General features: G+C 38.3%; 1 long non-coding RNA gene across 1 annotated transcript in view; it reads left to right on the forward strand.

The window, feature by feature from the left end:
• The first annotated feature begins 767 nt into the window (after positions 1 to 767).
• Positions 768 to 25,657, forward strand: part of LOC137227057 (uncharacterized) — a 28,226-nt gene continuing 3,336 nt past the window's right edge. The window contains exons 1-2 of the long non-coding RNA XR_010944673.1: positions 768 to 975; positions 5,077 to 5,219. This is a non-coding gene — a long non-coding RNA (uncharacterized lncRNA). The remainder of the gene's footprint in view (positions 976 to 5,076; positions 5,220 to 25,657) is intronic.

A 25,657-nucleotide genomic window follows, 5' to 3' on the forward strand; every position in this document is an offset into this window, starting at 1 on the left:
TTCTCTGTCTCGTTCTCTCTAGATCTGTCTCTAGCCTGGTGGATAATATATTACCTTTGGTCCTAGAGGCAAACAGATTGATTTGAGCCCCAGCTTCACCACTTAATTGTGCCACCATGAGCCTGTTGCATAACGTCTCTGAGTCTCAATTTTCTTATTTTAAAATGGGAATAGCATCTTCCATTCAAGATTTTTTAAAGGACTGAATGGCATAAAGCACTTAGAAAAAGGCCCAACACATAGTAAAGATTTAATAAATATTGACTATTATTGTCCTAATAGGTTGCAACCATCCACCACTATTTTAATTCCACTGTAAATTCCACATGGACTCAGCAATTCTGATATGAAAAATGTGAAAATGCTATTCTAGGCACCATGGATGATATAGAAATAATTAAATACTGTCCATATTCTTGAAGAAATTACATGTAGTTTAATTTCTGCCAAATCAACTATTTTGCCCATTTAGTTCATCCAATTTGATGTATTACAGAAAGCAATGAACTAGCATTTTATTTTTTTAAATGTATAGGCTGTCATCACATAATGTATAAAACCAACTTGGTCTAAGTAATTCTTCTGGATGAACCCTAGACATTATCCCTTTCTCTAGATGAGTCATCATGTTTATATCAGCAATTTATCTCTGCAACACTGGTTTAATGCTCAGTTTCATTTCTTTTATTCTTACATGAAGGCAGCTATTTCTGAGCCTTTAGGAATCGTCTTTGTTTTATCTACCTGTCATTGCCTTCCAGGTGGCTTTGCCAGACTAAATTCCCATGTCTGCTATATTGTTGCCCATCTTGGACATCTCTCCAAATTTTTCCTGAAGATTTATCCCAAGCACCCTAAGTTGACTTCTTTTTATTCTCGTACCCACACCATCTTCATCTTTGGAGGCCAGTTAAGATCAAAGACTTTGGAACCAGACCCCCTGAATTCAAATCCTAACCAGTTGTTTGAACTTAGGTGAGTTACTTCTTTTTGCTTCCGTTTCCTCATCTATAAAACAGAGTTCTTAACCCTAGTACCTACCGTAGAGGGTCGTTAGGACAATTAAATGAGTTAATATGTGTAAAGTGCTTAGAATAGTGTTTGACACACAGTAAATGCTATATAAATGTTTACCATTATTATTACTGCTTGTTTGTGGTCACTCACCCTGGGTTCTTGATACTGTCAGGTATCCTTGTAATTTTGCCATTCCAATATATCAGAATGGTAAAATTAATGGTAAAAATAATGGGTGATGTGAAGTAAGAACCAATCAGCGAGGGAACAAATGTAGAACACAGATCTACATTAAGAATGATAAGGCTACGATGAGATGGGAAAGTAATGGAAGATTAGACAGGACAATATTTCCAGTAGATGGAAATGAAAAGTCTCAAAAATCTGAGAACAGGTAGCTAGAAAGATGAACTGGAAAACATAGCTGGAAAGGTATCGGTAATCAGCATGGTGATGGTAATTTTCCTAGAGTGATGCATTAAGAGATTTCAAAGAATTGAGGATTAATTAGGATGAAAGGCAGAAGTAGGAGTTTGGGACAAAAAAGAAGTGAGAAAGAGCTTAAGCCACATTGCTCAGGAGATTGCCAATAGGGAAGATGAGCTTTCCTATTGCTTCTCCAAACAAAAAGCAGGGTCAACAGATTAGGGAAGAGAAATAAAAGAGAGACAGGAGCAAAAGGTAACGGAGAGGCTACCGGACGGGAGTCAAGACACCAGGCTTTCCTTGTCCTAGCTCTCGGAAGGACCAGGGGTGTGACCTTAGGCTCGTCTCTTAATGTTACTGGGCTAGATATATTTAAGGTCCTAAAGTCCTTTTCACCTCTAAATCCTGACGATGATACATGCTGAGATGAAGGGTGGTAGGGAAAAGTTATAAAGGTCAAATAACTTTTGCTCTTATGAAAATAAAAGTCAAGGTCATCACCATGAACCAATATCACATTCAGGCACATGGATGAATCTCATATGCTGAGTGAAAGAAGCCAGATGCATAAGGCTCATACTACATGCTTTAGATTATATAGGTTCAAAAACAGGCAAAACTGATCTTCTGTGTTAGAGGTTAGAAGAATTATTACCTTCTGGAGATGGTACTGACTTGGAGGGAACATTTTGGGGTGCTAAAATGTTCTCTGTGTTGATATAGGTAGGGATTTCACAGGTGTGTCTGTAGGTAAGTAAAAGGGATAGAGCTGTACTCTTAAGATTTGTGCATTTTACTATTATAAGTTGTACCTCAGTTACAACGAAAAATAAGTGAAGGTTCTACTTTTTTTTAAAAAAAGGGAAAATATATGCCAAAATGAAAAGTAAGATGAGAAGTTGAGGGCCCTGGTGCAAGGCAGTTTCTATGGGGATGGTGCCTAGGTTACAGAGAGATGAATTACTGGATTGTACCATAGGTACATAGATACATTAACTGCTTTCCGTGGTAAACAGTTACTATTACTGAACCACGCTTCATCTGTACTAATTTTACGAATGTGTTCCATATGCACTCATGATATATAATAATAATATGTATAACATATAAATATATAATAATGATAATATATGCATATATAGGTATTATGTATATGTGTGTGTGTATATATATGTGTGTATATATATATATATATATATATATGGATAAATATATTAGAACAATGATCTTCAAAGAGTTCTAACCCCTGATGCTTCATGGAGTATGCTCAAGGTCACTGTGTAGGATGAAGGGAAGGTGACCTAGCAGTCTGAGCTCCCTGCCCCTTAATGGCCGTACAGTTCTACTTTAATCTGTTTTATAAATCGTGGTTTGGCCATAAGAGTAAATTTGTAAACAGATTCCACTGATAAAAATGTTTGAAAATACTGTAGGAAGTTACACATAAGATATACATAGATTACCTGCGATTTAAAATTTCATTTTTTAAAAAAAAAAAAACATAGGACCATCAGGAATTTTGATTGAAGCCCTACGAGAAGCTCTGAGAATCAGAAAATTCAAAGTATACTTTCCTCGGCCCTGTGCTTGCTTTGGGGTGTTGGAAATATGAACAGGTAAAGTCCTTATCCTTAAGTAGTTTAAAAGCCATGGCAAGGGCTTCCCTGGTGGTGCAGTGGTTGAGAGTCCGCCTGCCGATGCAGGGGACACGGGTTCGTGCCCCGGTCTGGGAGGATCCCACATGCCACGGAGCGGCTGGGCCCGTGAGCCACGGCCGCTGAGCCTGCTCATCCGGAGCCTATGCTCCGCAACAGGAGAGGCCACAACAGTGAGAGGCCTGCGTGCCACAAAAAAAAAAAAAGCCATGGCAAAAGGCCCCTCAAATCAAGCCACAGTGCTTCTGATCTCCTAAGACTAAAGATTCTGGATGAAAGAAGTGTGGCATTTTTTTTTCTGTTTTGTCTGTCTGTCCTGACTTCTCATTCCCTGATAAAGGAAAAGTTTTAACTCTCCTCTCTGCCAGGAGAATTTCGCCCCTTTGTTGAGTTTCTAGAGCAGCGTGCACGTAAAGAGAGCTGATAGGACAATGTGATTTTATGAGAGTTTTATGGAGTGATCGTCATACTCTAGTTCCTTATTTATTCAGTTGCAGGGGAGGAGGAAGGAGGCACCCATGATGATCACTGTTATTATTGTAATTCTAACCACATATCCCACCAACTGGAGTTTCCTGTTTTCACCACCTTTGACAGCACCTCTGCCTCCCCACCCTGGAGGTTCATTCTTCTCTTCATCTGTTCAATTGACACTTATGACACTCATCAAGCATTTGTTTTCATACCTCTCCGGATTTAAATATTGTTCATTGTTTTTTTTGCTTACTCAGAACTCATGTCCATCATCAGCATGGTAACTGCCTGTAATACGCTAGACTTTATCCTTAGTAAGTTTCCTTTTCCAGGGACCTACTGGATATTTAAAAGCTCCTAATCACGAAAGTTGGCAAAGACTTTTATTGTAGTGTGTGTGTGTGTGTGTGTGTGTGTGTGTGTGTGTGTGTGTGTGTGTGAGAGAGAGAGAGAGAGAGAGAGAGAGAGAGGGAGAGAGAGAGTCAAATTGCCTTCTAAAATACCTATCTACCTTGATGAATGAAGCTATCCACCTTTTACATATATTCCTTCTCATGTATCTTGGCATCTTTACGTACAAAAACTGCTCCAATTAAAATAAATGGATTTAAAATATTCTAAAATTGTTTCAGTTGCAACATTTTATTTGCCATTAAAAATTCCCAATGTATCTGTGCTGATGGAGCCCCTCTTTGGCCATCATCTTATTATTTTAAGCATCTCTATATTTTGTGTTTAATTTTTTGCTCATAGATTTGATGCTGGCTAACCAAAATCAGGAAAAAAAAATCTCTACTTTGTACTTTCATACCATGATTTATTTTTCAAAAGGTGAACATGTTTTTAATCTGTGATGGTATAATTTATGTTCTAACAAGCATGAAGTTTTAGAGGATCAGATTAGTGAAGCGTAGAGCAGTTGGAACAGCAGATCACATTCCTGGACTTCCCACACAAATGTTTCCATGCACTTTGGTCCATTCCAAAACCTCAGATTTCCTATAACCTCACGAGGAGCCTCCAGCCGCTATTCTCTCCTGATAAGCTCCAGATATATTTATTTTACCGTCTCACCTTCTCCATAAAATGGAATTAGAAGGAAACAAGGGGCTCTTGGCTTTTATAATTTATTATCCTTCAGAGAATTAATGCTTGTACTTTTGAGCCACAGAAACCTTTGTTCAGACAAAACATTGTACTAAAGCCAAGGATGGAAAACAGATAAAAGTTTAGTTGCTCCAGGTGAATTAGGGAGGGGGCCCAAAGCCCTGGCAGCTGGCCCCATCATTCCCATCCAACAGAGGCTCCAGAAGAGCTCTCCTGAGCAGTAGAGAATCTATAGACTCTGTTGACTGAGAGCAGTGGTTCTCAATCCTGTTTGCCTGTTAGATCATCTGAGGAACTTGTTAAAAATATCCCTGCTCAGAACCCACCCCCAGATATTGTGATCCAACTGATACGAGTTAGGACATAGACAACTGTTTTTTGTTTTGTTTTTTTTCAGGGCCCCAGATGTTGTAAAACGCAGCCGTGGTTAAGAACTACTGCTTCAGAGCAGTGCTACTCAAATTGGAGTGCGCGTCAGCATCACTTCGGAGCTTGCTCAGACACAGCTGTCTGGACCCCACCCCCAGAGTTTCCCATTGGGTAGGTCTGGCCTGGGGCCTGAACATTTGCATTTCTGTAAGACCCCAGGGGATGCTGGTGTTGCTGGTCTGGGGAATTCATTGAGAACCACTGCTTTGAAGAAATGATAAAATCGGCCAGGATTATATCACTTCTGCTAGGACCCGGGGTAAAGTCAACTTGCATTAGGCTTGCTCTTCTCTATCCTTTTTGGAAATATAAATCTTATATCCAGAAGTACCTATCATATAAGGTACCAATTATTTTGGGCAGGCATATGGGGTCTGGGGTTGTGATTCTCTCTCTCTCTCAGTGAAGCCTCTGCCCCCAAATGTGTTTTACAGAACAAGGAATTATACTGGAACCAGTTTTCCAAACTATAAGGACATTGAGGCAATAGATTGAAAAGAAGACATTTTAAAATTAAGAAATGAACACATATGATAGAATCTGCACAGAGTGAATCATGGAAGTCCATGCGTCACATTGGGCAACCCAGAGCAGATGAAGACCTGCATTTGCCTTTGAGGAAATTAACCAAATCAGCACTAGGCTTTCCGCTTCCCATTGTTATCTCTTCCCATGCCCTTCTATTACTTTCCAGACAGACGAGGTCCAGGGAGAAGGGCAATAAAATATCTACTTCATGCTAATCATTTGGGGGCAACCAGATTTGGAAAAAGGCATTAATAAATATGAAAGGTTAAACAGTTTTGGACTGGAGTATACTTCCTTCCAGAATATCACCTTGGATGCAGGACAAGCTTAGTCACTTAGAATCACAAAGCAGATAAACTCAAGCTGGGTGTCTACAAGCCATCTCCTTGAACTGGGAGGACGGGTGATTACAGACCCTAGGTACTGAATCCTGCCATAAACACACGTGTAACAAGGCAGGAGACAGTGAAAAGTGTCCATCGTATGAGCCCCCTCATTGCCTGCAGTGTGTGCACTAACAGAGGCAAGAGCTTGGAGACAGCCTGGTTGGCATGGGATGGCTGATGTTGACTGTTAAGGGTGGAATTGTGTCTTCCCAAAATTCATATATTGAAGTCCTAACCATCAGTACCGCAGAATGCAACTAAAGTTGGAAATAGGGTCATTGCAGATGTAATTAGTTACGATGAGGTCCTTGGGTGGGCCCAAATCCTATATGACTAGTGTCCTTATTAAAGGGGGAAATCTGCACACTGAAACACATACACCCAGGGAGAACGCCATGTGAAGACGAAGGCAAAGATAGAGGTGATGCTTCCACAAGCTAAGCAACCAACTCTGCTGACACCTTGATCTCAGACTTCTAGCCTCCAGAACTATGAGACAGTACATTTCTATTGTTTGAGCCACGTGGTCTGTAGTATTTTGTTACAGCAGCTCTAGCAAACCAGTGCACTGAGCCCGATAACCGTGTCAGATAAGCGCGCAGTGAGGGAAGCCCCACATGACCCCTCCTAGGGAACTGAAGCCAGCATGTCATGAGGGAGCCAACATTACAAGAGGCACAGAAGCCAGTCACCACTGTGTGAGAAGAAGCGACACCCATCAGGGATAGGTCCATGGAGCAGCCAGGAAAGAAATGAGACAATAATAAACATTTGCCCTTTTCCTTCAATCTGCTTGTCCCGATCAAGGTTGCTGGGTCTTGAAAAGGGCGTAGGAAAGAGTCGTTGTAGCCAGCCATATAATCTGCCCTCCACCCTGGGCAGTCAGAGCCTGGTTCAAGGCTGCTGGGTGCGAGGACAGTGGGGAAGTAAGAGGTGAGATTTAAATTACTTGGGATGGAAATTTAAACAGATTTAAATTTTCATAATCCGAAGGGAGAGAGAAGTCATAGCATTTAACTCAAGATATTGCTGAGGGATGGGAAAGGGACAGTTATAATGGCAGTGAAAAGTTGTGACCAGAGAAAAATTAAAGGGTTTCATGATTATGTTCCACTGAGACTTATACTGACCAGAACTTGCCAAAAACTGGAGGCAATAAAAACCATAACTACAACACCAGTAACAATATCTAGTTAATATTTCTTTTGCACTTAAAATTATATTCTGGGCTAAGTGATTTGCATGCATCATACTCATTAATTCCTACAGAGTCCCAGTGAGAGAGGGGATAAAATATTACACATTAGGAAATTGAGTTTCAAAGAGGATAACTTGTGTAAGGCCACTCAGCTGACAAGGGTTAAGAGCCAGGTTTTGAACCTCTGTGGAGGAGATCCACAAGTGCCTGAGCTCCCCCATGGCACTACAGGGCCCCTACAGGCTTTGTTTCTAAACTTCAATGCATCTGTCTCCCACCCAAGAATGGGCTCTTCTCAGGCCTTCTAGGGAGTGCTCAGTCAGGTATGTGATAGCAACTGCCTATGACATGCAACTAAGAGATATGGCTGCTATAAATGAAAACAATCTTTAGATATCGAGATGGTTTTCAGTCTCCCTCAGAGTTTCTGAAAACAAGTGCTCAACTATACTATTTCATCTGAAAACAAAATCATAATCCTCATTCCAAGGGCCAAGGCATCAACCCACCTTGATGCTGGTTAATATGGCCTTTGTCACGGCTCAACACTTCATAAAAGAAGGTTAGGTTGACGGGAAGGATACAGTTGTCACCCACGTTAAGCAAAATAAGTCAGAATATAACATTATGTGTATACCAGAGTTCCAATCAGTCCCAATAGAAAAAAATAAATTAGAACATTAACAATCGTTATTCCTGGATGATAATACGGTGAGCAATTTACTTTTTATTTTTTATCCCTCTGAATGTTCCAGTTTCCTTACAATGAGCGTGTACTTTTAACCAGAAAAATAGATTGCCGCCAGGTACCGTAAGCCCTGCCAAATGCCTCAGCACAGCAAAACAGTTACCTCCCTGGATTTCGGTGGCTAGATAGGAAAACATTTCCTGGTCTCATCAATATTATTGTAATACATTTTATCCTTAACAGTTACATTTCTGCCCTTTTCCATCATTTTCAAAACATTTTATCTCCTTTGTCTCTGTTTTTATTAGTGTGGGCGTATAGTATATTATGATTGAAAGTACTAAAGGAGATTTGTGGCTTTGATTTCATTTTTGGTGAACCAGCAAAAACAAAATTGATGATTTTTCCTTATGCATAAAGTATCTTTTATCGTGCAATTGGTTTTAAAGTATTCTCAAGTTCCACTCCAAGCCCCACCCGTGTGTTGAAATTTATGAGAAAAGGAATTATCTGAAAGCTCTGAATAGAATAAAATTACTGGGAAAAAAGGCATTTGCTGAACATCTAGTCCAACTTTCTCTACAATTGAGAGAATAAATGCCAGGATGACTCGTTCATAGTCATTCAACCAGCAAACCTCAGAGCCCAGGCTAGAAATCCAGCCAGATCAGGCATAAATGAGGGGCCCACTAGGTACTGTAGTAGGTAATAGTCACGTAACTAGGTGAAATCTTATTTTATCAGCTGGTATCAAGGGTCGTCCTAAGGAAGAAATTGTTTGCCTTAGGAAAATGCCTTGGAAACCTGGTTGAGGCTAAGGCTGAAGCCTTAAGGCAACAGTAGTGAGGAGACGGAACCACCCTGCTCCGTGTAAGAAATGAGCATGGTTTAAGTGTGGTAGCTGGAGCCCACTCGGTTGAAATGGCCAAGGGCATTTTAAGAAAAGAGACGTCTAATATTTGATTTTACGTTGTTCCAACAGTGGAACAACTATAAACTGCAGAGTGAACAAAAAGTTTACTAGAATCAGGAAATCATAAAGGGGAAATATCAAGCACTGGCTAATTATAGAAATATGGGGGAGGACACTGAGTTTCCCGTGGGGCAAATAATGGAGTTTTTATACAGTCATCTCTACATTTTGGGGTACAAGGTGTCCCCAGGGACCTTATGAGATATGTGGTATAATAGCTATCAGCGATCATACAGTCTTTTAGGTGCCAGGTACTGCCATAGCAACTTTTCATATATTATTTGTAATACTTAGGACATCTCTACAAAGAAGTTGTTATTAGCCCTTATTTTTAGATTAGGACACATAGGCTTGGAGAAGTAAGGGGTTAGATGCAAATATTGCCTCCTCCATGTACTAGCAGGGTGATCTTGAGTAGGTCACGTAATCTCTGAGTGCCTGTTTTCTCATCTATGTAATGGGGAGAATAAGTATGTGAAGATTTAACATGTAACCTACTATGCCAATCACCTAGCACAGTGTCTTAAATATAAAGGATGCTCAATAAATGCATTCATAAATGGAAATTAGGACAAACTAAACATAAGTTTGGAGATATTCCTTAAAATTGAATGAGGCATAGTTAAGGCAACTAAAATATGATACATTCTCTATCAGTTCTTATTCACCTGACTGATGAAGAAGTTAACTAAAATAGCCCATTGTGACCTGACACCGATACGTTTTCTTCCATTTCTAAAATTTAATTTGATATAGACTGGGATTACAAAAAGCTTCACTATATTTCTTACTTTTTACTTGCCTCTCTTGTTTCTCTTACTTTCATTCTCCTTTCCTCCTCTTCCTTAAAAAAATTTTGACATTAGACAATGGTTTTAAGTAAAATGAATATTATTTCATAACTCAAAGCAGGTGCCCTGGACTGTAGCCCTTGCAGAGGGATATGCGATTCATATTCTTTACAGCTTGTATATAAGGTCCCTGAAAGTGGAGATATTGGTTTTGTGCACTCAAGTGTGTAGGACGGGGCCTGACATGCAGGAGACCATCAAACTGTATTTATGGAATGAGTCAAAGTTTCCAAAAAATTCAGTTTATCAATTCTTCTTACATTATCGTGCCTTGGAATTGTACTGCTCGTAGTGTTTGGGGGTCTAAAAGAAATTTTTGCTGCTGGGGCCTATAAGTGGTTTGTAGTAGAGCCTCTGTGGATGATGGGAAGGCAGGATGGTCCTCCATAGAATTGGGGGTGGGGAGAAGACACTGCCTGCTCAAGGACTAGTCCCAAACACACGCAGTGGGCATCATGATCTCTAAGGTATTAGTGGCCAATTGTAGCTCTGTTTCCTGGATGAGGAAATTGCTGTGTAGCAAAGACGTTATAAAACTAAGTGCAGAAGTCCTTACACCATTAGTGGTTTTCAGATCTGTTGACCACCATGACCCTGTTTATTTCAAAACAATTGCTTGAACTGTCAGACATTCAATAGCCTGGCTATTTTATCTGTTCATGGGAAAGTACAAAACCATAGGCAGAGTCCTGATTTTCCTCTTTTCTTCTTCCCTACCCTACTCTCCTCCCGTGATTTATTTTTTTCTTTTTTAGTGAACTGGTAATTCTCCCCAGAGACTAACTTAACTTCATAGCTTTCTAAATTAGAAGGGTTTACTGAAGACTTTCTCTAAAGTCTCTGCACAGGCTAGCTGTAGCACTCTGCCAACAAGAATTTGAATTTGGTGTCATTCACGGGGAATGCTTAAGAATTTGGCAATCCCAATGTCTCTGCTGTCTGCACTGTTAAAATTTAAAGAGCCCTCACTGCTGCTTTTGCAGCCCCTGAAGCTAGACAGCCAGACCTTGAACTCTGATTTTCCTACTCCCTCTGCTCACTTAGGAGAAAGAAACGCTGTTCCCAGAATGGCTTCCTCAGAGAAGTCAATTGTCTTGGTAACTAAAAGCCCAACATACCTCAATCACTCCCGTGTAGCTTTTAATAGAGGTAGGCTGGGAGAGTCTATGGCTCCTAGAAATCTCTGCACCAGTAAGAAGTCTTCAGACAAAGAACATCCAACGCCATTGTTAAGAGGTGCAATAGAAAAGCTGGAGTTTTTAACGACTCAGTCAGGCAGCTACTGGGACTTTCCCAGAGCCCCCATCAGAAGATCCTTGGATCATCACTGGAGTCAACCAGTCTCTCAGAGATGATCTCTGGGGACTAGAAAGCTAAAAATATATCCCTAAGAAATGGATATTTTGTAGAGAACAGACAAGAAGATCTGCAAAGTTTGCCATATAAACATCTGTGAGATTCATAATGAATTTTAGAAACTATACACATAGAGATGATTTTATAAGGATTTGTAGGTAAGAAATAAAGCACATCAACTTCTAAGTCAAATCTCCTCCAAATCTTTTTCTCTTTTCTCTTCTCTGTTTTTCATCAATTGGTTGAGGTCACACAGCTGTGATTCAGACTCTGGTGACACAGATGAATCAGAGATGGCACAGGGGGCCAGAATCCTTGGCCAGCCTCACAACAGACTGTTCATCCATCAACCAGAAACGGTGCCGTGCTCTGATTCAGCTATGGTGGCCCCAAATGTGGGCTAGGCGATTTTGGAATTATTCCTATTACTTAGGAAGAGCCCTTCATCTTCTTTCTGCTTCTCCACTTAACACTTAATTGAAAAAAAAAAATCAATAATAGGAAAAGTGTCCTTAGTTCTTTAAGTGTTCCTCCAAATGCCTGGGTGGTACCATGTTATTTTCTATTACGTAGCTCTGCATATGAAATACTTCTCTCAGTTCAGGTTGAAAAAATAAGATCTGATGTACCCAGGGGAAAAAAAAGTAAAATTGATGGTACAAACTATTGTTTTCCTGAGCCCCAAATTTAGACACAGATTTCCTGACTGGCCACGTATTAGGTCCCTCAATGGGTATCTCTCAACGAGGCCTCCAATCAAGTTAATTTTAATTAACCTTCACTTAAAAAAAATTATTGGTTAAGAGCTTGGATTTTAGAGTCTTACCGGTCTAGAGTCCACTAGTAGTTGAACCACTTATTTGTTAGAAATAGTTGTGCCTTAGAAAAGTTGCTTAACTTCAAAGACTCACTTTCCTCATCTCTAGAAGGAAGAGAATAATATTTTACTGGTTGGTGAAGAGAAATAAATGAGATAACATGTATCAAATGCTTAGTCCCCAAGCTAAATGGCGGCAGGTTTAACAGTATGATGTTAGGGGCCCAGGGCTTGATTTAGAAAATGAGACTCACAGCTGAGACTAAAGAAAGCAGTGCTCCATATTCAATGATTAGAGAAGTATTATTTGTAGAGGACTGACACCTCCCATTCAGCTATTAGGAGAAGCTGGCCCACTTCTGAATGGAGGCCAGGGCGGGCGACAGGGGAGGAGCTGGAAGTGGCAGCTGTGTTTTATGGGAGTGCAATGCTGGTGAGGAAAAGCCACTCCCTCATCTCACTTCCTCGTGGAAGAAAGGACAGGATTGCTTCCCCTCACTGAAGTCAGTTGAGAGGGGCTTCCAGATTTGGGGGAGCTGTAATATCATACCCCACAGGCCTTCTGTTTAGACACCAGCTTGGTTACCTTCATTTGCCTTCTAGTGTAGGGGTAACAGTATTGCAGAGAGACACGGAGATTTCCAAAGAGTGTGGAAGAGGGGTTCTGAAGGAGGAGCTCATGGGGCAAAGGAAAACAGAGGGCCACTGATGCTGGCAGATCACAGGGAGAACTGGGGTCCCCTGGAGGAAGTGAGAGAGTTTCCCAAGGAACTAGCAATGAATGCTTGGAAAGAAGATGGCTTTGACTAGAATGTGAGAGTGAAGCTCTAAAATGAACGATTGAATCATAAGAACACAATAAAGCCATTTAAATAACTGTCCATGAAATTGGACAGATCTATTACTGGAATTTCCTACTCAGGGGGAAAGGGAAAGCTTACTATATTCAACTTATATCATCTTGGAGCCAGTAAACAGAAGGTGAAACATTTTAAACATTTGTGAGGGCCAAAGAGGATCCATCTAAAAAATTGGTAACTGTCCTCTGATTTTGTGATGTATATTTTCTTTACTTCATGTAATTTCTATAGGCTTAGACCAGTGTATCCCAACATTAAAAATTTTTTTTGTCCCCATAGAAGGCCTTTTTAGGTTTTTTTCCCTTAATTGTCCCATCCTTATGCAATCTTAATACACAGCTATACTGTATACCTTTTTATGTACTCTCTGTATGCCCTTGTTTTATACATAACAAGAGTAAGATTTAGTCACCCCTTTGGGGGCAATATTGCCTCTGTTGAGAATGCATCTATTAAATAGAAGGCAGGCTCCTAGCCAGAATGGGCTTGAGTTTCCTTATCTCTAAAATTAAGAATTCAATTCAATTCAATAAACATTTCTCACGCTCTAGACATTGTTCCAGGGCCTAGGATACAAAGATGAAAGAGACATTGCTACTATTTTTAAAGACATGGTTGCTGGGTGTTCTGCACAGAGCATTTCCAGTATGTAATATCTGTGCCTTCTAAAGCAAGATCTATGATGGGCATGGTAGTTTTCCTTGGATGGTGACTTTATGGAACTTTAAACATTTTGTTCTTTTCTGTTTAAAAAAATTTTTATTCTAAAATAAAACTTCTAAAGTTTATTTTTGCTTGAAGAAGACTTCTCAAAATATTAGCATTGGAAGGACCCTAGAGATCATCCATCTCATCCGAACTTCTTGGGTCCTCAGACACATATGGAAATGTTGTTGCTGCTGGTTACTTCATTGGCTGTAATTATTCACCTGGTGCCACGGTTTCACTCCCAGCTCTGTGGCCAATGAACTAAGTGACCATGGTTGAATTATTGAACGTTTCTTAGGATACTGATCTATAAAATTTAGAGGATGAACTAGAGAACTTCCCAAAGCTTCTTTCAAGAAGAAGGGTCTAAGATTTTTTTTGAACGTGCATGACAAAGTTGTGCCTGTATTCAAAGACAACGCAAAACCTGAATATAGCATATTATTTAATTAGATAGTACAATCCCTTCACTTTAGGAATGAAAACTACAAGTAAGCCAGTATGTTAGCCAACAGGACTGAGTCTTCATTTCATTCCCCACATATTTTCCTAGATCAGCTGAAATCATTATCTTAATTCTGTCAGTATTTTGGGACGCTTTCTTTCTTTTTCTAACTTCAAAAACCACAACTGAAGTTCTACCTGGATTGATTTCTCAATTACGTTTGAACTTTGATTTTGAATATACTGCCGACCACTTTAATTCCAAATTTAACGATTGGAAATTTACACTACTAACAACATTAAACTGAGTTGCCATTATTGGAAGATTATTGGCAATAACTTGTTCTGCTCCCTTCTGGATCTCATTTACCTCTGTGATACTCCTTAACATCTTCTTTTTGCCTATAGGACTCAGGCCAAGACTGGCTAATTCTTTGTCATGGTTTAGCACTGAATCATTCTGATTATTCTCTGATGTGTGTTCTTAGACTCAGAATGTCCTACTATAGCATTCTAGGCAGAAGTGCACATAGCTGCATTCCCTAGTGAAATTTCATCGGTACTTTATGTGGTGCCAAAATAACATCATCACCATAAAATATGCTTCATAATAATCTTACTTGCTTTTCTTTCTCAGCCGTCAAAGATCATACAGATGGTTTGGTGAAAAGTCCACATTGACTCCCATAGAGTACCCCTCGCATTTCTACTTGATAGTAATTTTAAACATTTACTCCTAATCCTTTTTGAAAAATTAAAACAGCTTTGTTTTGAGAAGTGGGATACAAACAATTTTCTCCAGCTGAGAGGATGGTAGCCCTTTCCTGGGAGGTGGGAAGAAAAGACTCATCACAGCCCATGTATTTGCTGTGGATTTAATGCTGGTTTAGGCTACTGTGGGGAATGGAAGGGAAAGTTGACAGCATCATCAAGGGAAAACCAATGTCCTAAGATGGTGCTGTCCAATAGAACTTTCTGTGATGACGGAAGTGTTCTATCTGGACTATAAAATACAGTAGCTATTGAGTGCTTAAAATGTGACTATTGCGATTGAGGAAATGAGTTTTAAGTTTATTGAATTTGTGTTAATTTAACTTCAAAGAGCCACATGTGGCTAGTGGCTACTGTATTCACAGCACAGTCCCAGGAAGTAATGTGACCAGAACCGGGGCCCAGAGACTGGTTAAAAGTTGAAGATGTATCTCTGACCTGCCATGTAATAAATCTGTTCCTGGAGGATACTCTACCTCACCTTTATAATGTAGGGACAATCATTGTACCTTCTTCTTAGGACTTTTGGGGCGAGTAAAATAGATAATCTGTGCAAAACCCTTGGCACAGTGCCTTTGACATTACACTTGTTATACATATTAGGTATGATTTTTTAAGAGATTTGATTTAAAAAAAGAGATATGGTTTAGACACAGAATCAGGATGCTGAAACAATGTATTCAGAACCTAAGGTGAGAGTCCTCCTTTTTTCTCTCCAAAGAACACCTATACAGTTTTTCAAGAACTGAGGAGGTAGAGAAATCCTTCCTGAGCGAACCTTGGGAATCGGGGACCTAAGCTTCCTTAAGTTAATATTATTCCCTCTGAACACTCTTTGCTTCTTCTCAACATTTTCCTTTCTTCCTATTTCATTTTGTGTTATCGTTAAAAATTTAAGAATGTGGAAATTCTCCATAGAACATTTAGTTGGCTGTGATCGAATTACTTCTGGTTTTAACTTCATGTTCCCTGCAAGGCATTTGTGGCGATGATTAGACTTTTGTGGTGAAATCATCAAAGGTCAGTTTCACAAACAATAACCCCCTCCGTGGGTCCATTTTGGTAAGAGCTGGTGTTTGTACCCCTTGATTTGTGCCCTCAATTCTTTCCAGCCTTACCAAAGGATTGGAGCAATCACTGAGTGTTCAGGTGTATGAACAGGGATGGTCTTAGAATGGTGTGACCAGTTGGGAAGGAAAAATTTACTTCCTTACTGACCAGCATGAGTCAGCTATGGGATGCTTTCCAATATGCCCTATAAAATTTCATAAACCTTGCCTTTGGAAGCAACATGGGAATTTAAGGTGCATTTAAGTAACAGTGAATTGTTACTGAACGTCAGTGACAGCTCTTCTAGCGTCTGTGTTAATGGCCGTTAAATTTATAATCAGTGATATGACAATCAATGCCTCATGTTGACCCAATATACATTATTTTTCTCCTCTTCAGAGACAGAAAAATAAGAAACGGCTTTCTCCTTATCCTATGCTTCCGTTTTGCTTTTCATTTCCACATGCTGTCAGTGTTAATGGAAAAGGATGTTTGGGCTTTTCTCCACCTTTCTTCCAGAATTAAAGCTGACTTCTTTATTCTGTGTCCTGCTCCAAATTGTACAGGGTCTGATACCTACTACGGTTGTGCCCATCTCCTTTTAGGAACATGTGAATGGATGTGTCCCAGCCCCTCATTTGGCGCTGAGTGTTCCCAAAGCCCAGCTATGCTTTTGTTAAATCTAAACACATAAGCGAGGGTGCCGGAGTACCATGAGCAATAAAAAAAATAAAACTTGTCGTGTCTGGCTGAACATGCTGTCCTTCTGCAGAAGATAATTTATAGTTTGTTTTCTTTTTCTTGCTGAATTGCCAGGCTCTACCTTTTGAGCTCCTTTTTTTTTTTTTTTTATGGGAATGTGGGCAGTTCATACCATTCTCTATTTTCCTAATGATTGTCACTGATAATGAGAAAATGTGATCCAGATATAAATTAATTAAAGATTTTCATTAAATTTCAATCCTGGAACATTTTGATAGACGTACTACCTCAATTGTTTTTGTTTTAATTTGTGAAACACAAGGCTTCTCGAGTCACAAGCCCTAATATTTTCCTAGGAATGAGACCACATTAAGATCTTAATTAGCCCCTTAAGCTTTATGGACATTATTTTACTTTTATGTTTGATGCCAGTTTAGCACAAAGTACTTTTGCAGTAATTTTCCTTTGGAATTCTATTTTTTATCTTTGAGGTTAGGCTTTGAGGTTTATGGAGAACGTCTACAGGGGAGGGTAACTGTTATATCAATCATATTTAATTGGTACCTTTATTCAGAGTTGCATCCTGAAAATGAAAAGGACATCTAAACTAAAATAATAATTATTATATGAAATCATTTTTAAAAAACAATACAGACATTTGACTGTGGAATGCATGACAAAGAACTAATTTTTTATTACAAGAATGCTGTTCACCTTGCTACTATTAGATGTTTAATTTTCAATCAGTTGTGGTGTGTTTCCATTAAGCCATATAGACTAACTTATTTTAGTTTCACTTCAAAATTATTAAAATACAAGGTGGGAAAGAGGCCTTTGTCCTGTAAGATTTTTTTGTTGTTGTTCTTTTCAAGACAATTCAGACTAGTGCTATCTTCCTGAGGCTGTCCTGATGGGATATTTATATAAATCAGTTTGACTCTATTAATACACTGTATTGATCTACAATTCATCTAATTGTTGAAAGGATATTAATGGATTCCATTAGTCCATTTTCTAATTTCCACATGTTCTGAGGACGATAAATCTTTAGTTCCTCTACTTGTAAGGAAGAGCCAATTCCAATAGAACCAGCTGAAAATAGGACAAAGTATATATCTCATAAAATTCATTAGCGCAAGTAAGATCCATTCAAATATTCCTAAAGTTGCTCCTTTAGAGATATCAATTCCTTACAAAAAACTACTAACAGTAGCATATTTACAAATACAAATTTGTGAATGCAAACTTACACAGTATCTTTGCTGTGAGTCCATAGGTTACCATCTAAGGAAGAACAGAACCCATCCTTAGCCCCTAATACCAGCTGACCACCAGCACTCTTTCTCGTGATTGTTATACTGATTTCAAGGAGTGCTATCTAGGAGAGACACCTATGCAGCTAAAACTGCATAGGCTAAGATGAGGCCTACTTATCAGAATTATTATAAGCAAAAGAGAAAATGTTTCTTGAATGACTAGCACAGTGCCTAGAACACACAATAAATAGGGAACGTACAGTAGCTACTATTGTTACTGAGGCTACTTTATCACCTCTAGTCATTTAGACAACGGTGGCATGAGTTGTAAATGTGTGCTTCTCATCACCCTGCTCTCAGAGTATACTGTCAGCTGTTTATCTTAAAACAATAAACAATGAGCAATCCAATACAGCCTTAAAGAACTGCAGAGCAGAACTGATAGGATCTGGGGCTAAACAATGCTTATTCTATCCATGCCAAATAAAAGTACCTGGGAACTTGTAAGGTTACAGTGTTGGACTTAGAGTGTTGGACAGGCAGTGAGAGATGACGTAGTCAATGCTCTTATGATCCAGAGAAGGAATGTGATTCCAGGAAAGAGAAAGTACTTGCTGAAGGTTCCAAAGCCATTGAGTTTAATAAGCCAGGGAGTATAGCTGAAATTTTTCACGTAACTAGACACATACTCTTTCCAACATATCACAGTGCTTCCAGGTTAGTAAATACTAATTTGAGAACCATACCTATTTGTGTGGCTTTAGCAAATATTTATTGAGTACCTGCCATGTGCAAAATACTATGCTTGGTGTTGTGGAAGATGTAAAGATATATAAGAGCCTGGCATGGAAAAAAACATATATATACATATATATAAACCTTCTTATATATAAATTTACGTCACATATAACACCTGAGGCGCCATAGAGTCTAATCTTTATGTGGTGTAACATATAAAGAAACAGTAGTGTTTACTGGCTCTGTGAAGAAAACTTAAATTTTAAAGATTCCTTGAAGGACTTTTAGACAGCACACATGTACTTTAAGAACTTTTCCCCCTTTCCAAATTTCCCACTCATAATAGTCATTGAATCTCTTTACCTCCCTCTCATCCCCATGGTCCCTTACACCACCGTGCTCTCCCCTCCACCACCATCTTCCCTATTGTACATGATTTTCCTGAAAAAAAAAAAAAAAGAGTAATCTTCATATCAACTGCTCTTTTAGGGGGGTAAAAACTAGCCCTCCTGTTTTTATAAACCCTTGTTACAATGCTGGTAATTTTCTTTTTATCTTGTAGCAAAGAAGTAATACTGTGTTAAAAAACAAAAACAAAAATGGATGACCCTTTGGCAACAGAAGATGACAGATCTTTGAAAAGGCTGGATAACTGACTATCTTATGCATCGTTATCAAGGATGCTATTGCCAAACAACATTCTGGTCATGACCTTGATTCACAAGTTGATGACAGATGGTCACGTGATTTATAGCTGCGCTTCAGTTGCTCCTCATCCCCTACTTTCTAAAGCTTTATGATTATGCAAGCGGAGAAAGGAAGACGCGTGAATTACTAGAATATCTAATGTATTGTGGAGTGTTCAAATAGAGAACACGGTATTCTCTTTCTTTTCTTTTTTTATTGAAGAATCGTTGACATATAGTGTTATATTAGTTTCAGGTGTACGAATAGTGATTTGACATTTGGAGACATTATGCATGGATCACCATGATAAGTCTAGTAGTTATCTGTCACCATGCAAAGTTATTATAATATTAATGACTATATTCCCTATGCTGTATGTTACATCCCCATGGCTTATTTATTTTATAACTGGAAGTTTGTACTTCTTAATTTCCTTCACCTATTTTGCTCAAAGCCCTAACCCCATCCCCTCTGGCGATCACCAGTTGGTTCTCTTTATCTATTAGTCTGTTTCAAACATAGTATTCTCTTAACAGTTGGCACAAGAATTTCTCTTACATGGAGAAAAAAAAATGCCTTCTTTGGAAAAGTTACTGATATGCCTGTTTGGGTTAGCAGTTATAATTCTAAAGGAACCAAATGTGAAAGATCATCTGTCCTGTAGGAGAGGAGAGGAAGACCTGGTGACTTTGGAAGGCAGAGAAGATGAAGAATGGAAGAGGAAGTTCAGGGCCACTGAAAGACTGTGATCAGAGTCTCCTTATGACCCACACATTCTTGAGTCATTTTATGTCTCCCTCAAGGCCATCCCATGTTTCTTGATCAACAAAATAAATCATCTCATGCGTCATGGACCTAAGACTTCAAGCAAAAAATAAGTTTCTCACCCCTAAAGACCATTGACCCTAATATATGAACAAAGCTAAAATTAGATCTCTGATTAGCTGTCTGCTACATTAAAGATAATGTGGATTTTACCTTATCTGTATTTTAACCTACCAAACTAGCAAGGCGACCAAGATTCCCATCCCATTCTATTTCTTCCAGATATTTGTATTTGCTGATTCTTCTTGTTTCTAAGCTATATTAAAAGTTGAGTGTTAATATGTCTTTTACAGTTTTTCCCCATCTTTTTATGGATGCTATTTCTGTGTTTTAGGTAGTAATTTCAAGCTCATCTTTCTGGATGTTTCTCATCAGTGGTTTTAGGGTACCCGCTATCATTCATCTTCCCCACCACAGTTTTGTCACAGGGTGTCCCACACTGCTTGCTAGGACTGCAAAATAAGTGTACAGGGTTCTTCTCATGTGAATGTTTATTGACATGTCGACACGCTGTGTGAGCACTTCTATGGGAAATACTTTACCTCTCTAGTCCTATCACGTCATACAATAACTATTTATTGAGTTGAGTTACTGGATGCTTATGAAACTTACGGAGAAATTAGAAGTAAATCATCAAATAGATTCTAACCACATAACTAAAAAGTAAGCTACTACTACTCTTTGGTTACTATGGGACTTATTTTAAGCAACCAGTGATTGAACATATTCGATGTGCTACGTGCTTTACATACATGAGCTCATTTAATCTTATTGATGACTATAAAAGTAAATATCATTATCATTGTTTTATGAACGTAATGTAATTTCCTGGATGTTTGAAAGGTCATAAGTACAACCAAGAGTTTGAATGTCATGTCTTTCAAACTTAATAATTTTTGCTGCCTGCCACCAGACCCTGGTCATACTCACAAGGTACAGATGGATCAACAGAGTCAACAGAAGTGAATCCAAAGAAAAAAATTAGTTACATTATTTCCCCTAATTTCCAAAGAAGTTAGGACTTTCTTAATCATGTTAATTATTTCTGTAATTTAAAAATTATAAAAATAAGAGACTCTAAAGAGTAATTTCAAGCAAATACAGAATTTGTAGATGTATCAATCTTATTAGAGTTTTCAGAGTTCAAATACATGTTTGACATTCAACTTCAATGTGAAGCTGTGCTGTGATATCGGCTGGAACAGTGCAGAGACCTCAGAACCTCTCACTATTGTCATGTGTATCACATCTTAACTCCTCCCTTCACAAAGAAAATTGAGTTTATTCTCTAGAGGTATGCAGACACAAAAAACTCCTATCATGTAACAGTTTACGGTTCTGTTGTACTCCAGGACTTAAATTCAAATGGTACTCAACTATATATATTCCATTTGAAATTTTAATTATGACATAGCTGCTTGTTTAAATTTGAATGAAATCTCTCCTGAAAAGTGCCCAATTCAAGGAGCTTGGTGTTAAATACTCATGAAGTCACATTTTGGAATTCTGACATTTTGTATATTAGAAGTGGGATTCCCAGTTGTATGTTGGTACTTTGGGATAATACAGCAAACAAACTCTAATAAGCATCACATTTTACTAAGAGAATGAGGCACATTTGTTCTTTTATTACTTGTTAATAAAAATGTGTAGAATATTTAGGCAAATATCTTTTTAAATTCAGGGTAACATTAAGGGTATAATTTCAGGAATTCCATATCTTGATTAATTATAAAATTTCTTCTTTTTGTTCCTTTCTTTCTATCCTCCTTTTCTTCCTTCCTCCTTTTCCCCCTTTTTTTTCTTGTTTCCTATGACTCTAATCCTCTTTCTCCATTGTCACTGACATGTGAACTTGATGGTCCATCCAAAGAGGTCCAGAGAAGTTGCAACTGAGATGATTTGAGTAGAGTTATTCTGAAAAAGACATTCCCTTACAGGTTTCTTCTGACAAAAGAAGTATATTAGTTGTAAACACAAGTTTTGTTGGGTCAGTGCTTCTTTCCAAAACTCTGCTTCACTGGCAAGTCACTATTTCAACTTCCATTAGTTGCAAAGTAGTAGGAATAGTCTTTAATTGTTTAAACAGGTATTTCTGCTGATTTATTATGGCATACATATATTCCCTTAAAATTTCACATAGGTTTTACTTTCATATAATTGTCGGTGTCTGCCCCATTCAAACATTTTCAAAACTGATTGGTGGCAATAAATTCATCTTCAGAGGGACGGTGTAACTGAAATGGGTATGAAAACATTATCAGCTTCTGCTCTTCTTAATGGCAATATTTTCATGTTCTTAGAACTATTTTCACCCAGGTCTTTATCTTCAAAATTCTAAAATAAACTGCCCTACTATATTTCAAAAATCCAATACGCCATCAGTTATAAGACGTACCATCATTTTATGACAACAAGAGAGAAAAAAATGTTACCAAAGAAACTCAGGCACATATCAATTATAAGACATATCCAAATTTTAGAGACATTAAAATATGAAAGGTATATTTCTTTTTCTCAGTCATTCTCTCCCCCAGGTGAAAGCAAAATCCAGAGTTTTTACCTGACTTGGTGGATCAAGCTTAATCTGAGGCAATTTAACAAACAAGTGACTGAAGTAGGAGGTATCAAAACTTAACAAGCAACTTATTTAACATGGATGAAGCTCTGCTGTGAATCAAGGAAGAAGCAGGATGTAAGTTGCTGTCAGAACTTTCAGGATATTTAGCACATTATTCTAATTTTGGATAAATGTGTCTTGTACTATGGAAAAATGCAGTGATGTGAATCTGGAAATCCTTACAGCTATGAAGCGTTACGAATTACAATAAAATGGAAGACAGTCTTGTAAATAAAAAAAGAAACCCAAAGAAATAACTGTTTTGTGAGATACACATCTATTGCGTGGATAGGATAGATAACACAGTTATGAAACATTTCACGTCTGCATCAGCATGACGATGTTATCTTATTTATTCTATTCAATAGTTGTTGCCTATTTGGAAACATATTTATAAGCATACCCAGCCTCCTAGTGCATAAATTATTTTGTGGAAGAAAACTAAGAACTTTCAAAATAACACAAACTTTTTGAGGTCACCAAGGTACCATTAAGTAAATTATTGCCCCACAGCCCTAAATGGTACCTAGTAGCCAGGAGGAGTTTAATGCACCTATCAAAGTGCCTAATTTACTCTCTGGGAGTAACGAACTAGTGGACAGGTCCTGGATGATAAATTACACATTGAAATGCATTTTCCCAAGTGAATTGGGCTCAGTGTTGTTTGACTAAAATTAATGCCTCACATTTATTTCAAACATGTGAAGGCAAAGGTCTACAAATAGTTTCAGAAGTCTAAAGTGAGACCATTCCATCTATTTAAATGCAGTAAAGGGCAAGACAAATTCAGTTACAAAAATCAAAGATAAAACTGGCCAAAGCAAATGAATGAAAAGTATCCTATATGCAGTTAGGAAGGGTCACTGAACAAGAAACACTGAGAATAAAACCTCATCTGAAAGACAGCTGTGCTTTTTGTAATCCTGGGGTGTTCCAAAAAAGGTCTTCCTTTTAAGAATTTAACCTGCCCAACCTTGTACAATCTATGATACCTGCCAGGATGGCAACCCAAGGTGGTATGTTTCCAGGTCATGAATGATGTTGTATTTACTGAATAATGTCTATTGCAAAGAAACTGTAAAGTATTTTTGCCCTTTGAAAACTTTCCTTTGTTAGCTTTATGATCTCAGAGGGATTGCATAAATGTCTGGTATCCTACTTATTCTTGCTTTTCCTTTGGGGAATGATGAAAGAATCTGGAGTCATTTCTGAATCCTAGAGCCCTGAACTCATATGATCCTCAATTTCAAATAATCTCAAGCAACTAACACTTAAAAGCACACTGACTTTGTACTATCACATTTGTGCTTTCACCGATGTCTGAATATTTGCTCCATTAAGTATCATATTTAAGACTAATTTGACCAAATGAAATTCTACCAGACAGTACAACCATTGAGGATAGATTTCATGGCAAGTAGATTGTGTTGCTGTTGGCTGAAAATTCATTTCCCCCCCCCTGCTGTCCCACTCTGTAAGAGATTATGTATCACTGTTCTGTTGAATTCAGAAGGTCGTGGGAGGGGCTGACATGTAGTACTTGAGCACAGAAGTGCTTCATCATTCAGCTAGGGCTTCACCCTTTCTCTTTTCTATTATAAGACCACTGATATACCACAGAGAAGCTCCTCCAGTGGCTGGGTCTCCTAAGTGAAGATCATGATGCAGGAGAGCCATCGTTACCATGAGAGAACTACAGCATAAATGAGGAAAGACGTTTGTTGTTGTAAATCAGTGAGATTTGGGCGTACTTTGTTATGACGATATAATCTGTCTGACCCTCACTGGTATAGTAAACAATGCCTGGCACATTATAGCTCTTCAATAAATGTTTGTGGAATGAATCGATTTCCGGATTTTTATAGCAAATCATTATTCACACCACTAAAAACTGAGTGTGGTATATCATAACTGCCTGTGGGTGAAGTAAGGGCCGCAAAACATTACTCTCTGTAGTACTGCCCCCACCATCAGGAATAGACCCTCTAAATTTCTCCTTTGAGAATTCCGGGAAATTTCTTCCAGGCTTTTTCTTACATTTTTGTCTTCTCTCCGGCTTTTTTAGGATCATGTCTCCTTTGTTACCAATGGCAAATAGACATGTGTCATTAGTTGTCACCTCAAGGCACTGCTATTCTGTTGATGATTTTAGACAATGAGGGCATCAAAGATGGACGTGTTGACTAATGTGAGGCTACCAGTGTCATCATCTACCACGTAAGGAGCCTTTGTCTTCTTACTTTCTCTTCTCATGAGTTGAAGCTTTTCACAAAATGATTCTTCTGGTTTTCATTTTTTATTTATTTTAGTAGATTCCCATCCTCAGAGTTTGCCATGAGTTCCTAGGATGTGAGCTAGAAGACCATCAGAATGACAAGCATCACGCCTTATTCAGAATCTTACCTCCCTCCAATCCTGACATTGTCTTTGGACTAAATCTGTATAATAATAGCTAAAATCTATTGACAGGTTATATGTCAGCCACTGTTCAAAGAGCAGTTGGATCTTTATATCAATCATATGATAAGGAAACAAAAACAGAGAAGTTAAATGACTTTAACCATGGTCACATAGCAAGGTTACCCAAGCTGTCTTACTTAAAAACCAGTCTTTTATACTTTTCAACTATATTTCAACTCTTTTTAAAGATTTTTCACTTAGGAGGTTCCTTGTACACCAGGGAGAGCCCTGGTGACCTCATTCCACTAGTTTTCCATGTATGCCCAGTGGAAGTCCATATTCATAAAGGTATGACCTAGTGTTGGCTGTCATGTTGACAAAAATTAAGACGATGATGAACATTTCAGATATCATGATGTCATTTTTTATGGCACAATGTTTAAGGGAACATCATTATATTTATTATATTATTCAAACTCTATGACATAGCTGGAAACTATTTATTTCAAAATGTGATATATTTAAAATATTTCACCTAGGACATATTCTCATTGTTTTTTAAAAAAATTAATGATGGACTGTGGAACTTGTTTTTTTACACAAAATATTTTTCTTCAATGAAACAAGAGCAAAGCTCAGTCAGTCTGTGTGGTATACCATGTTGGAATGTGTAGACAAACATAAGTTCGAA

Source organism: Pseudorca crassidens, chromosome 7, assembly GCF_039906515.1.
Source record: "Pseudorca crassidens isolate mPseCra1 chromosome 7, mPseCra1.hap1, whole genome shotgun sequence".
Taxonomy (NCBI): Eukaryota; Metazoa; Chordata; class Mammalia; order Artiodactyla; family Delphinidae; genus Pseudorca; species Pseudorca crassidens.